This window comes from Staurois parvus, unplaced genomic scaffold, assembly GCF_062004578.1.
Source record: "Staurois parvus isolate SC_StPar_1 unplaced genomic scaffold, SC_StPar_1.0 ptg000009l, whole genome shotgun sequence".
NCBI lineage: Eukaryota > Metazoa > Chordata > Amphibia > Anura > Ranidae > Staurois > Staurois parvus.
In genome coordinates, this window is record NW_028317805.1 from 7281724 (window position 1) to 7293923 (window position 12200).

Consider the following 12200-nt stretch of genomic DNA (forward strand, 5'->3'; position numbering starts at 1 on the left):
TTGTTTGTTACTTGCATAGACATCTGTGCATGAAGTCACACAGATGTCAGCCAAGTCACACTGACACACGGCATTGAAATCAATGTAAAAGTCGGATTCAGTGTGAACCGACACCGAAGTTATTGAACCAAAAATGCACTGAGTTGCATTAAAAAAGTCCCTGACCCTTTCCAAAAACGCAGCGGCTGAAAAACACATAGATGTGAACACGTCCCATAGGAAACCATGTTAAGTGGACTGTAGTGCGATTCTGCAAAATGCACTAAAAATCTCATTGGTGTGAACCAGGCCTAATTCTTAAAGACACCCACAAGTATCTAGAAAATGAAGGGGTGTGTGCGTCTCTAAAGATGTATGGTTTTGGTGCAGCACAATTTTTAACATCGTGTCAGAACCTTGAAATGAATGGATGGCCCCAAATTGCAAAAAATCTCTCGCGTTTGACGCACCTCCTGGTGTGAATGATGCTGAGCCCTCTAATCCTGTGTGCACCTCCTCCAGCTCCATAACCCAACCTCCACAGTGCCAGCCAGGCCTCAGGAGGGAGGAATATAGGGTCGCTGCCTCATCCCTTTAAATCCGAACACATTAATTATACAGGTTCTGTGGCTGATAAAGGTGCTAATTAAACTTACCTAGTGCCTTATCTGCATTAACCGCTTCCTGACCTCCCTATAACAGAACTACTGCTACAGGGCGGCTGGGCTGCGCAAAATCACATATATATATATATATACAGTTGTGACCAAAATTATTCAACCCCCAATGCTGTAAAGGGGTTTAGGGACTATAGTGTACATTTGGAATTGTATTCAGAATCAAATCCTACAAGGACGTTGTAACTACCCAAATGCAACTAAAATGACATCAATTGTTTATGTAATACAGTAGTAAATGGTTCTTATGTGGTTTCTTCATTGCCACAATTATTCAACCCCTTAAAGACTACCACTCTGAAGAACAGAGGTTCATACAGGTGCTTTCCATCAGGTATTGAAAACACCTGTGGATGTCACCGAGCAGCAATCAAGCATAATAAGCACCAATTAGGCAGCTTTAAAATGACTGTGATACTCAGCTCCTTCTAGACATTTACTGGTGTGGTTACAAACATGGTGAAGGCAAGAGAATGGTCCAGGAAGACAAGAGAAGAGGTGATTTCTCTTCACAGGAAGGGCAATGGCTATAAGAAGATTGCAAAGATGTTAAACATACCAAGAGACACCTTAGGAAGCATCATTCGCAAATTCAAGGCAAAGGGCACTGTTGAAACGCTACCTGGTCGTGGCAGAAAGAAGATGCTGACTTCGACTGCTGTGCGCTACCTGAAGCGTAGAGTGGAGAGAAGTCCCCGTGTGACTGCTGAGGAACTGAGAAAAGATTTGTCAGATGTGGGTACAGAAGTTTCAGCCCAGACAATAAGACGCACACTGCGTAATGAAGGCCTCCGTGCCAGAACTCCCAGGCGTACCCCCTTGCTGTCTCCAAAGAATAAGAAGAGTCGACTGCAGTATGCCAAAAGCCATGTGGACAAACCACAAAAGTTGTGGGATAGTGTTCTGTGGACTGATGAAACAAAATTAGAACTGTTTGGGCCCATGGATCAACGCTATGTTTGGAGGAGGAAGAACAAGGCCTATGATGAAAAGAACACCTTGCCTACTGTGAAGCATGGTGGAGGGTCAATCATGCTTTGGGGCTGTTTTGCTTCTGCAGGTACAGGGAAGCTTCAGCGTGTGCAAGGTACCATGAATTCTCTTCAGTACCAGGAGATATTGGATGGAAACGTGATGCAGTCCGTCACACACCTGAGGCTTGGGAGACGTTGGACCTTTCAACAGGACAATGATCCCAAGCATACCTCCAAGTCCACTAGAGCATGGTTGCAGAGGAAAGGCTGGAACATTTTGGAGTGGCCATCGCAGTCACCAGACTTAAATCCGATTGAGAACCTCTGGTGGGACTTAAAGAAAGCAGTTGCAGTGCGCAAGCCTAAGAATGTGACTGAACTGGAGGCCTTTGCCCATGAAGAATGGGCGAAGATACCCGTAGATCGCTGCAAGACACTTGTGTCAAGCTATGCTTCACGTTTAAAAGCTGTTATAACTGTAAAAGGATGCTGTACTAAGTACTAAGATTGAATGTCACTTGGGGGTTGAATAAAACTGATAATGCTGTGAGCACAGAAAAGACATTTGTGGTTATTTCATTATAACTGTTATGTTATATTTGTCTGACCTACAAGTGCCTCTTTAATGTAAATGTAAGCAAGATGACTGAATGATCAAAAGCAATGTCAAACTGGCCAAAACACTCAATTTCAGTGGGGGTTGAATAATTTTGGTCACAACTGTATATATATATATATACACGTGATTTTGTATTTCTGGGTAGGGGCACGTGCGCCCTAAGAGCACTGCCACTGGCGGCTACAGCTGTCAATCACTGGATCCCGGCCAGATATTCCTGGCCGGCATCCGGCGATCGCTGACTATCACTGATGGAGGAGAGGTCTGTATGTAAACAATACAGATCTCCCCCGTCAGCTCCAGCACACTGTTTTGTATGGCTCTGCATATCACAGACATACAAAGCAATGTGCTTACACTTTGATTTTTTTTTTTTAGTGGACCTGTTTAACCACTTGCCAACCGTGCTATAGCCGAATGACGGCAACAGTGTGATTGTCCAGTGCTGGTGGCCGTCATATGATGTCCTCCCAGCGATCTCCGTGATTGCTGTGTCCTATGGACACAGCTGATCACGTGATGTGGTAAAAGGCCAATCACAGCGGCCTTTTACCACATGATCAGCCGTGTCCAATGACACAGCAGATCATCGGTAAATAAAGTTGCATTGTCACAGCGTGAGGAAAGTACTGCCGATAACCAGCAATTGTCAGAGGACGGATCAGCACTGATCATCAATGCCACCCATCTGTGCCCAGAAGTGCCCCCCCTCAGTGCCACCCATCTGTGCCCATCATTGTTGCATATCAGTGCCTCCTATCAGTGTCGATCAGTGCTGCCTCATCAACACCCATCAGTGAAGGAGAAAAATTACCTGTTTGCAAAATTTTATAACAGAAACCAAAAAAAAACTTTTTTTTTTTTTGCTTTTTTTGTTTATAGCAAAAAAAATAAAACACCCAGTGGTGAGTACATACCACCAAAAGAAAGCTCTATTTGTGTGAAAAAAATGATAAAAATTTCATATGGGTACAATGTTGCATGACTGCGCAATTGTCATTCAAAATGCAACAGCGCTGAAAATTGGCCTGGGCAGGAGAGGGTGGAAGTGCGTGGTAGGCAAGGGGTTAATAGCAAAAAGTCAAAATATTGTTTTTTTCTCAAAATTGTTTTTTTTTTTTTTTTTAGAAAGCAAAAAATAAAAACCACAGCGGTGATCACATACCACTGAAAGAAAGCTGTTTGTGGGGGGAAAAAAAAGGACGAAAATTTCATTTGGGTGCAGTGTTGCATGACCGCGCAATTGTCAGTTACCGTAACGCAAATAATGGTCTGGTCAGGAAGGGGGGTAAATCCTCAGGAGGGCAAATGGTTAAAGAGATGTGGTGGCAACCCTGGAGGAATAGTCTGCAGCAGACAGAATATTACACTGCCCACAGGATACATATTATAAATGCCGAATGTAGACTTTATTCATGTGAGCGTTTATTGCGGAGTCCTTCATTCCCTTCAATGCCCCCCGTCCTGCAGACTCCTCCCCGACCCTTCCCTATACACAGTCCGATGTTTACAAACACACGTGCTTCTGGCACAACATTCACAGAGAAGAACAATACACACTACGGCTGGAGCTCCGATTCTCCGCCCGGCTGGAGGAGAATAACCGCCATTGTACGGCACAACGCCCGCACACTCTCCGCCAATTGTGCACCCCTGAGGAGGAGGAGAAGACCCTCACCTGAGCTTTTCCCGCGCTCCGCCCGCTTCCCTCACACACTACAACTCCCACAATGCATCACTACAGCCCTACAGACATGGCTTCCCTTACCGCTGTGTACTGCCACTTCCTCTCCTCACACCCCCTCCTCCTTGGAGGCCTGTACTAGGCTGGCGGGTCATGTGTCAGTGTGCTGGTATGTCAGTGCTGGAAGTGGTCATGTTGTCACAGACTCTCATCCCACCACATGAACATGGCAGTGCAAAGCAGCTGCTTACATTGGAAAGAGAAGCTGAGAAAAGAGCTTAACATAAAGACTCATCTACTAATACAACACAGCTAGAGGTCCATACAACTGAAGTAGGGATCAATACAACACAACTACACCTCAATACAACACAACTACGCCTCAATACAACACAACTACACCTCAATACAACACAACTACGCCTCAATACAACACAACTACGCCTCAATACAATTATACAACACAACTACACCTCAATACAATTAAACATCCATACAATTATACATCAATACAATACAATTATACATCCATACAACACAACTACACCTCAATACAATTATACATCAATACAATACAATTATACATCCATACAACACAACTATACATCAATACAACACAACTACACCTCAATACAACACAACTACAACTCAATACAATTATACATCAATACAACACAACTACACCTCAATACAATTATACATCAATACAACACAACTACACCTCAATACAATTATACATCAATACAACACAACTACACCTCAATACAATACAACACAACTACACCTCAATACAATTATACATCAATACAACACATCTACACCTCAATACAAGACAACTACACCTCAATACAATTATACATCCATACAACACGGCTATACATCAATACAATTATACATCCATACAACACAATTATACATCAATACGACACATATACATCAATAGAACTATACATCGATACAACACGACTATAAATCAATACAACACATCTATACATCACAATTGTACATCAATACAATATGACTATACATCAATACAGTACAACTACACATCAACACAACTATACATCCATACAATACAACAACACATCAATACAACTATACATCAATACAGCACGACTATACATCAATAAAATACATCAATTCAACACAACTATACTTCGATACAATACAACTAAACATCAATACAATACGACTATACATCAATACAGTACAACTACACATCAACACAACTATACATCCATACAATACAACTACACATCAATACAACTATACATCAATACAACACAACTATACATCAATACAATACAACTATACATCAATACAACTATACATCAATACAGCACGACTATACATCAATAAAATACATCAATTCAACACAACTATACTTCGATACAATACAACTAAACATCAATACAATACGACTATACATCAATATTATACGACTATACATCAATATACTACACATCAATACAATACGACTATACATCAATATACTACACATCAATACAATACGACTATACATCAATACAATACGACTATGCATCAATACAATACAACTACACATCAATACAATACGACTATACATCAATACAATACGACTATACATCAATACAACACAACTATACATCAATACAACTTTACATCAATACAACATGACTACACATCAATACAACACAACTATACATCAATACAACTTTACATCAATACAACACAACTATACATCAATACAACTTTACATCAATACAACACAACTATACATCAATACAACTTTACATCAATACAACATGACTACACATCAATACAACACAACTATACATTAATACAACTTTACATCAATACAACATGACTACACATCAATACAACACAACTATACATTAATACAACTTTACATCAATACAACATGACTACACATCAATACAACACAACTATACATTAATACAACTTTACATCAATACAACATGACTACACATCAATACAACTTTACATCAATACAACATGACTACACATCAATACAACACAACTACACATCAATACAACTTTACATCAATACAACATGACTACACATCAATACAACATGACTACACATCAATACAACACAACTACACATCAATACAACTTTACATCAATACAACTTTACATCAATACAACATGACTACACATCAATACAACATGACTACACATCAATACAACTATACATCAATACAACACGACTATACATCAATACAATACAACTCAACGCCATACAATATCAGTACAACTGTATAGCAATATCATACAGTATAATTATAAATCAATATTATATCAATACCACACAATGTCAGTGCAACTATATTCAGTGGATATAAAACGTCTACACACCCCTGTTAAAATGTCAGGTTTCTGTGATGTAAAAAAAAAAAAGAGACCAAGATAAATTTCAGAACTTTTTCCACCTTTAATGTAACCTATAAACTGTACAACTCAATTGAAAAACAAACTGAAATCTTTTAGGTGAAGGGAAGTGAAAATAAAAAAAACTAAAATAATATGGTTGCATAAGTGTGCACACCCTTAAACTAATACTTTGTTGAAGCACCTTTTGATTTTATTCCAGCACTCAGTCTTTTTGGGTATGAGTCTATCAGCATGGCACGTTTTGACTTGACAATGTTTGCCCACTTCCTTGCAAAAACACTCTGAATCTGTCAGATTGTGAGGGAATCTCCTGTGCACAGCCTTCTTCAGAACACCCCACAGATTTTTGATCGGATTCAGGTGTGGGCTCTGGTTGGGCCATTCCAAAACTTTCATCTTCTTCTGGCGAAGACATTCCTTTGTTGATTTGTATGCTTTGGGCCGTTGTCATGCTGAAAGATGAAGTTCCTCTTAATGTTCAGCTTTCTAGCAGAAGCCTGAAGGTTTTGTGTCAATATTGACTGGTATTTGGAACTGTTCATAATTCCATCTACCTTGACGAAGGCCCCAGTTCCAGCTGAAGAAAAGCAGCCCCAAAGCATGATGCTGCCACCACCATGCTTCACTGTGGGTATGGTGTTCTTTTGGTGATGTGCAGTGTTGTTTTTCCACCGAACATATCTTTTGGAATTATGGCCAAAAAGTTCAACCTTGGTTTCATCAGACCATAACACATTTTCCCACATGCTTTTGGATGACTTCAGATGTGTTTTTGCTAAATTTAGCCGGGGGTGGATGTTTTTCTTCGTAAGAAAAGGCTTCCATCTTGCCACTCTATCCCATAGCCCATACATATGAAGAATGCGGGAGATTGTTGTCACATGAACCACACAGCCAGTACTTGCCAGATATTCCTGCAGCTCCTTTAATGTTGCTGTAGGCCTCTTGGCAGCCTCCCAGACCAGTTTTCTTCTCGTCTTTTCATCAATTTTGGAGGAACGTCCAGTTATTGGTAATGTCACTGTTGCGCTATATTTTCTCCACTTGATGATGACTGTCTTCACTGTGTTCCATGGTATATCTAATGCCTTGGAAATCCTTTTGTACTCTTCTCCTGACTGATACCTTTTAACAATGAGAATTCTCTGATGCTTTGGAAGCTCTCTGCGGACCATGGCTTTTGCTGTAGGATGTGACTAAGAAAATGTCAGGAAAGACCTACTAGAATAGCTGAACTTTATATGGGGTTAACCAGAGGCACTTTAAATGATGGCAGGTGTGTACTGACTCTTATTTAACATGATTTTGAATGTGATTGCTTAATTTTGAACACAGATACATCCAGTTATAGGAGGGTGTGCACACTTATGCAACCACATTATTTTAGTTTTTTATGTTTACTCCCCTCCTAAAAGATTTCAGTTTGTTTTTTTAATTGAGTTGTACAGTTTATAGGTTACATTAAAGGTGGAAAAAGTTCAGAAATAACTTATCTTTGTTTCATATTTTTACATCACAGAAACCTGACATTTTACCAGGGGTGTGCAGACTTTTTATATTCACTGTATCAATACAGTATCAATAATCAATACCATAATATATATATATATATATATATATATATATATATATATATATATATATATATACAGTTGCAAGAAAAAGTATGTGAACCCCTTGGGATTATGTGGAGTTTTGCATGAATTGGGCATAAAATGTGCTCTGAACGTCATCTAAGTCACAACAATAGAAGAACACAGTCTGCTGAACATAATACTACACAAACATTAGATGTTCCCATGGTTTAATTGCACATAACATGTAAACATTCACAGTGCAGGGAGGAAAAAGTATGTGAGTCCCTAGCTTAATGACTTCTCCCAGAGCTAATTGGAGCCAGGAGTGAGCCAACCTTGACTCCAATCAGTGTGATGATATTGGATGTGTTGCTGACAGCTGTCCTGCCCTTAAAAAACACACACCTGTTTTGGGTTTACTGGTTTCAAGAAGCACTCTCTGATGTGAACCATGCCTCGCAGAAAAGAGCTCTCAGAAGACCTATGATCAAGAATTGTTGACTTGCATGAAGCTGGAAAGGGTTACAAAAGTATCTCCAAAAGCCTTGATGTTCATGTGTCCACGGTAAGACAGACTGTCTACAAATGGAGAAAGTTTAGCACTGTTGCTACTCTCCCTAGGCATGGTCGTCCTGTAAAAATGACTGCAAGAACACAGCGCAGAATGCTGCATGAGGTAAAGAAGAATACCAGAGTGTCAGTTAAAGACCTACAGAAATCTCTGGCACATGCTAACATTTTTGTTGACACATCTACAATAAGGAAAACATTAAACAAGAATGGAGTACATGGGAGGACACCACGGAGGAAGCCATTGCTGTCCAAAAAGAATATTGTAGCACGTTTGAAGTTTGCAAAAGAGCACCTAGATGTTCCACAGCACTACTGGCAAAATATACTGTGGACAGATGAAACCAAGATTGAGTTGTTTGGGAAGAACACACAACACTATGTGAGGAGAAAAAAAGGCACAGCACACCAACATCAAAACCTCATCCCCACTGTAAAACATGGCGGAGGGAGCATCATGGTTTGGGGCTGCTTTGCTGCCTCAGGGCCTGGACGGATTGTTGTCATTGATGGGAAAATGAATTCCAGAGTTTATCAAGACATTTTGCAGGAAAACGTACGACCATCTGTCCGCCAACTGAAGCTCCGCAGAGGATGGGTGATGCAACAGGACAATGACCCAAAGCATACAAGTAATTCTTCAAAACAATGGCTGCCACAGCACAGAATACGCCTTCTGGAGTGGCCCAGTCAGAGTCCTGACCTCAACCCGATTGAAATGCTGTGGCATGACCTTAAGAGAGCGATTCACACCAGACATCCCAAGAATATTTCTACACTGAAACAATTTTGTGAAGAGGAGTGGTCCAAAATTACTCCAGATCGTTGTGCAGGTCTGATCTGCAACTACAGGAAACGTTTGGTTGAGGTTATTCCTGCCAAAGGAGGGTCAATCAGTTATTAAATCAAAGGTTCACATACTTTTTCCTCCCTGCACTGTGAATGTTTACATGTTATGTGCAATTAAACCATGGCAACATCTAATGTTTGTGTAGTATTATGTTCAGCAGACTGTGTTCTTCTATTGTTGTGACTTAGATGACGTTCAGAGCACATTTTATGCCCAATTCATGCAAAACTCCACGTAATCCCAAGGGGTTCACATACTTTTTCTTGCAACTGTATATATATATATATATATCTTTAGTGTTACTACAACCATATAGAAACACAAATATATAGCATTACTATACAATACAACAGAACTATATTTCAATATTATATCAATACCATACAATTTCAATGCAGATACATATATATATTGTGGGAACTCACTTCAAATGGTAGAGCTTGTCTTTTCAAAAGCACACAGCAACTCACTTCTTTTTAAGGGCCTTTTGCCCAATTTTATTTAAAAGAAAAAGTTCCATAAATGCTTCCCACACAGGGATATCCACCATCAAACAAATTAAACAATTTTCAGCCATCTGGCTCTCTCAGGCGTACCGCTTTATGTCTGTCTCCTACAGACTCCTTCCAAAAGGTTGTTTTTGCACACAGCGAACCTCTAGCACACAGCTATTCTGGCTTCCACCTCTCCTTGATGAACCCCACCTTACTTCAAGGCAGAGCCCTCCTGTCTGCCAGGGTGGAGCCCTCCTGTCTGCCGGGGTGGAGCCCTCCTGTCTGCCGGGGTGGAGCCCAGAATCATGGCCTGGCCTCCACAAAAAGGCCTGCACACACCTGTGCAATCAGCGCGCTGGCTGCTCTCAAAACATGGGCCCAGGATTGGAGATTTCATCCCTCTCAAATCTCTTAGAAATCTCTAGGCTACAGGTCCCAAAACAGGCTTTACAAACCAAAGAGGAAATCAATAAACCAGTTTCCTCTGCTTTATGAGAACTGCCTGGAGCCCCTCAACCTATATGGTTGAGAATCCTGGGTCACCACCGTGATTTCCACCGTGGCAGGATACCGCACTGCCACAATATATATATATATATATATATATATATATATATATATATACATATATATATATATAGAGTCATGGCCAAAGATATTGGCACCCCTGCGTTTCTGTCAGATAGTGCACCACTTTGTATAGAAAATTGCTGCAATTACCAATGTTGGAATGTGTCAGATTTGGCTTTTTGAGTCTCTACTTTTTTGTGTCATACCAATACAGTCAAAATAAATAAACATGAGGATACCTCAACATTTGTACTCGCAACAAATGTATGGGCGAAGTGATGCGTTACCTGACATAAATTCATATATACAGTGCTCAGCATAAATGAGTACACCCAAACAGATTTGTCAGAAAACACTTTCCTTTCAGAATCAACATTTTCTATGGAACACTATACTGCAAAATACTCCCACAAATGCAGGCCATTGATTGCAAACGAGATTTGTTAACGTGCACACACAAAAAAATATTTTTCCTAACAAATTCATTGAATACCATGTTGCAAAAATGAATACACCCTAATGAAGGTCTAAGGAGTAAAGGTACATTTTAGACAACAAAATCATAATTAACAAGAATTCAACCACAGGTGAGTCTAATTATTCATTAAACAGGTGTCCAGACAGTTGATTATAAAAGGGCATTACGTAAAGAAAACCCCTCCCATTTCATGCTGTCAGCAATGGCACCACATGGAGAAGAAATGTCACAAGGCCTGAGAAAGAAAATAATTTCTTTACACCAGAAAGGTGAAGGCTACAAGAAAGTCAGCAAAGCTTTACTTATCAGTCAGAATACTGTAGCAAAAGTGATACAGAGATTTAACAAACATGGAACTGCAACCATCTCACAGAGGCATCCAGTTTGTCCACGGAAGTTAATGCCTCGACAGGAGTGTCTTCTGATGAGAAAGGTTTAAGAAAATTACAATGCAAATTCACTGCAGTTAGCTAAAAAATTAGAAAATGAAACTGGGGTGATTGTTTCCTGTGGCACAATATGGAATACACTGCAGAGGAATGGCATGCATGGGTGTCATCCATGAAGGAAGCCTCTCCTAAAGCCCATGCACAAAAAAGCCAACCTAGAATTTGCCAGGGCCCATGCTGAAAATGAAGACTACTGGGACTCTGTACTCTGGAGTGATGAGACCAAGATAAATGTTTTTGGAACTGATGGCTTCAAAACTGTATGGCGTTGCAACAGTGAGGAGTACAAAGAAAAATGCATGGTGCCTACAGTGAAACATGGTGGTGGCAGTGTACTTCTGCAGGGCTGAATGAGTGCTGCTGGTGTCAGGGAGCTGCATTTCATTGATGGTATCATGAATTCACAGATGTACTGCTCTATATTGAAAGAAAAGATGCTACCATCACTCCATGCCCTTGGTCGCCATGCACTTTTCCAACATGACAATGATCCAAAACACACATCTAAGGCCACTGTTACATTTCTGAAGAAGAACAAGATGAAAGTAATTCAGTGGCCAAGTATGTCTCCTGATCTGAACCCAATCGAATACCTATGGTGAGTTCTGAAGTTGAGCATCACTCTCCATCCAGCATCCAGGAACTAAAAAAGGTTGTTCTTGAAGAATGGAAAAAGATAGATGTTGCAATATGTCACCAACTTGTTCATGCCATGACTAGAAGACTTGGTGCTGTCATTACAAATCATGGAGGTCATACAAAATACTATATGGAACAATTTTTTGTTGTGGGGTGTATTCATTGTTGCATCAACTCATTTGAGTAAAACTGAAGATTTTGTAATCTAAGTTATATTATTTACCTTACTGTCATGTAATGAGTTAA

The 12200-nt window shown here is 40.1% G+C and overlaps 1 protein-coding gene across 3 annotated transcripts in view; it reads right to left on the bottom strand.

Moving 5' to 3' along the window:
- MGMT (O-6-methylguanine-DNA methyltransferase) overlaps window positions 1-12200 on the bottom strand; it is a 625576-nt gene that overhangs the window by 600509 nt on the left and 12867 nt on the right. Inside the window, exon 1 of one of the 3 annotated variants that reach the window (XM_089669514.1) lies at window positions 3928-3956. The exons of 1 other annotated variant lie outside the window; for it this stretch is intronic. The gene's annotated coding sequence lies outside the window, so the exon portion shown is untranslated. Of the gene's footprint in view, window positions 1-3927; window positions 3957-12200 lie in introns of those variants that run through there. One more of the 3 variants, XM_089669506.1, reaches the window with a different exon arrangement.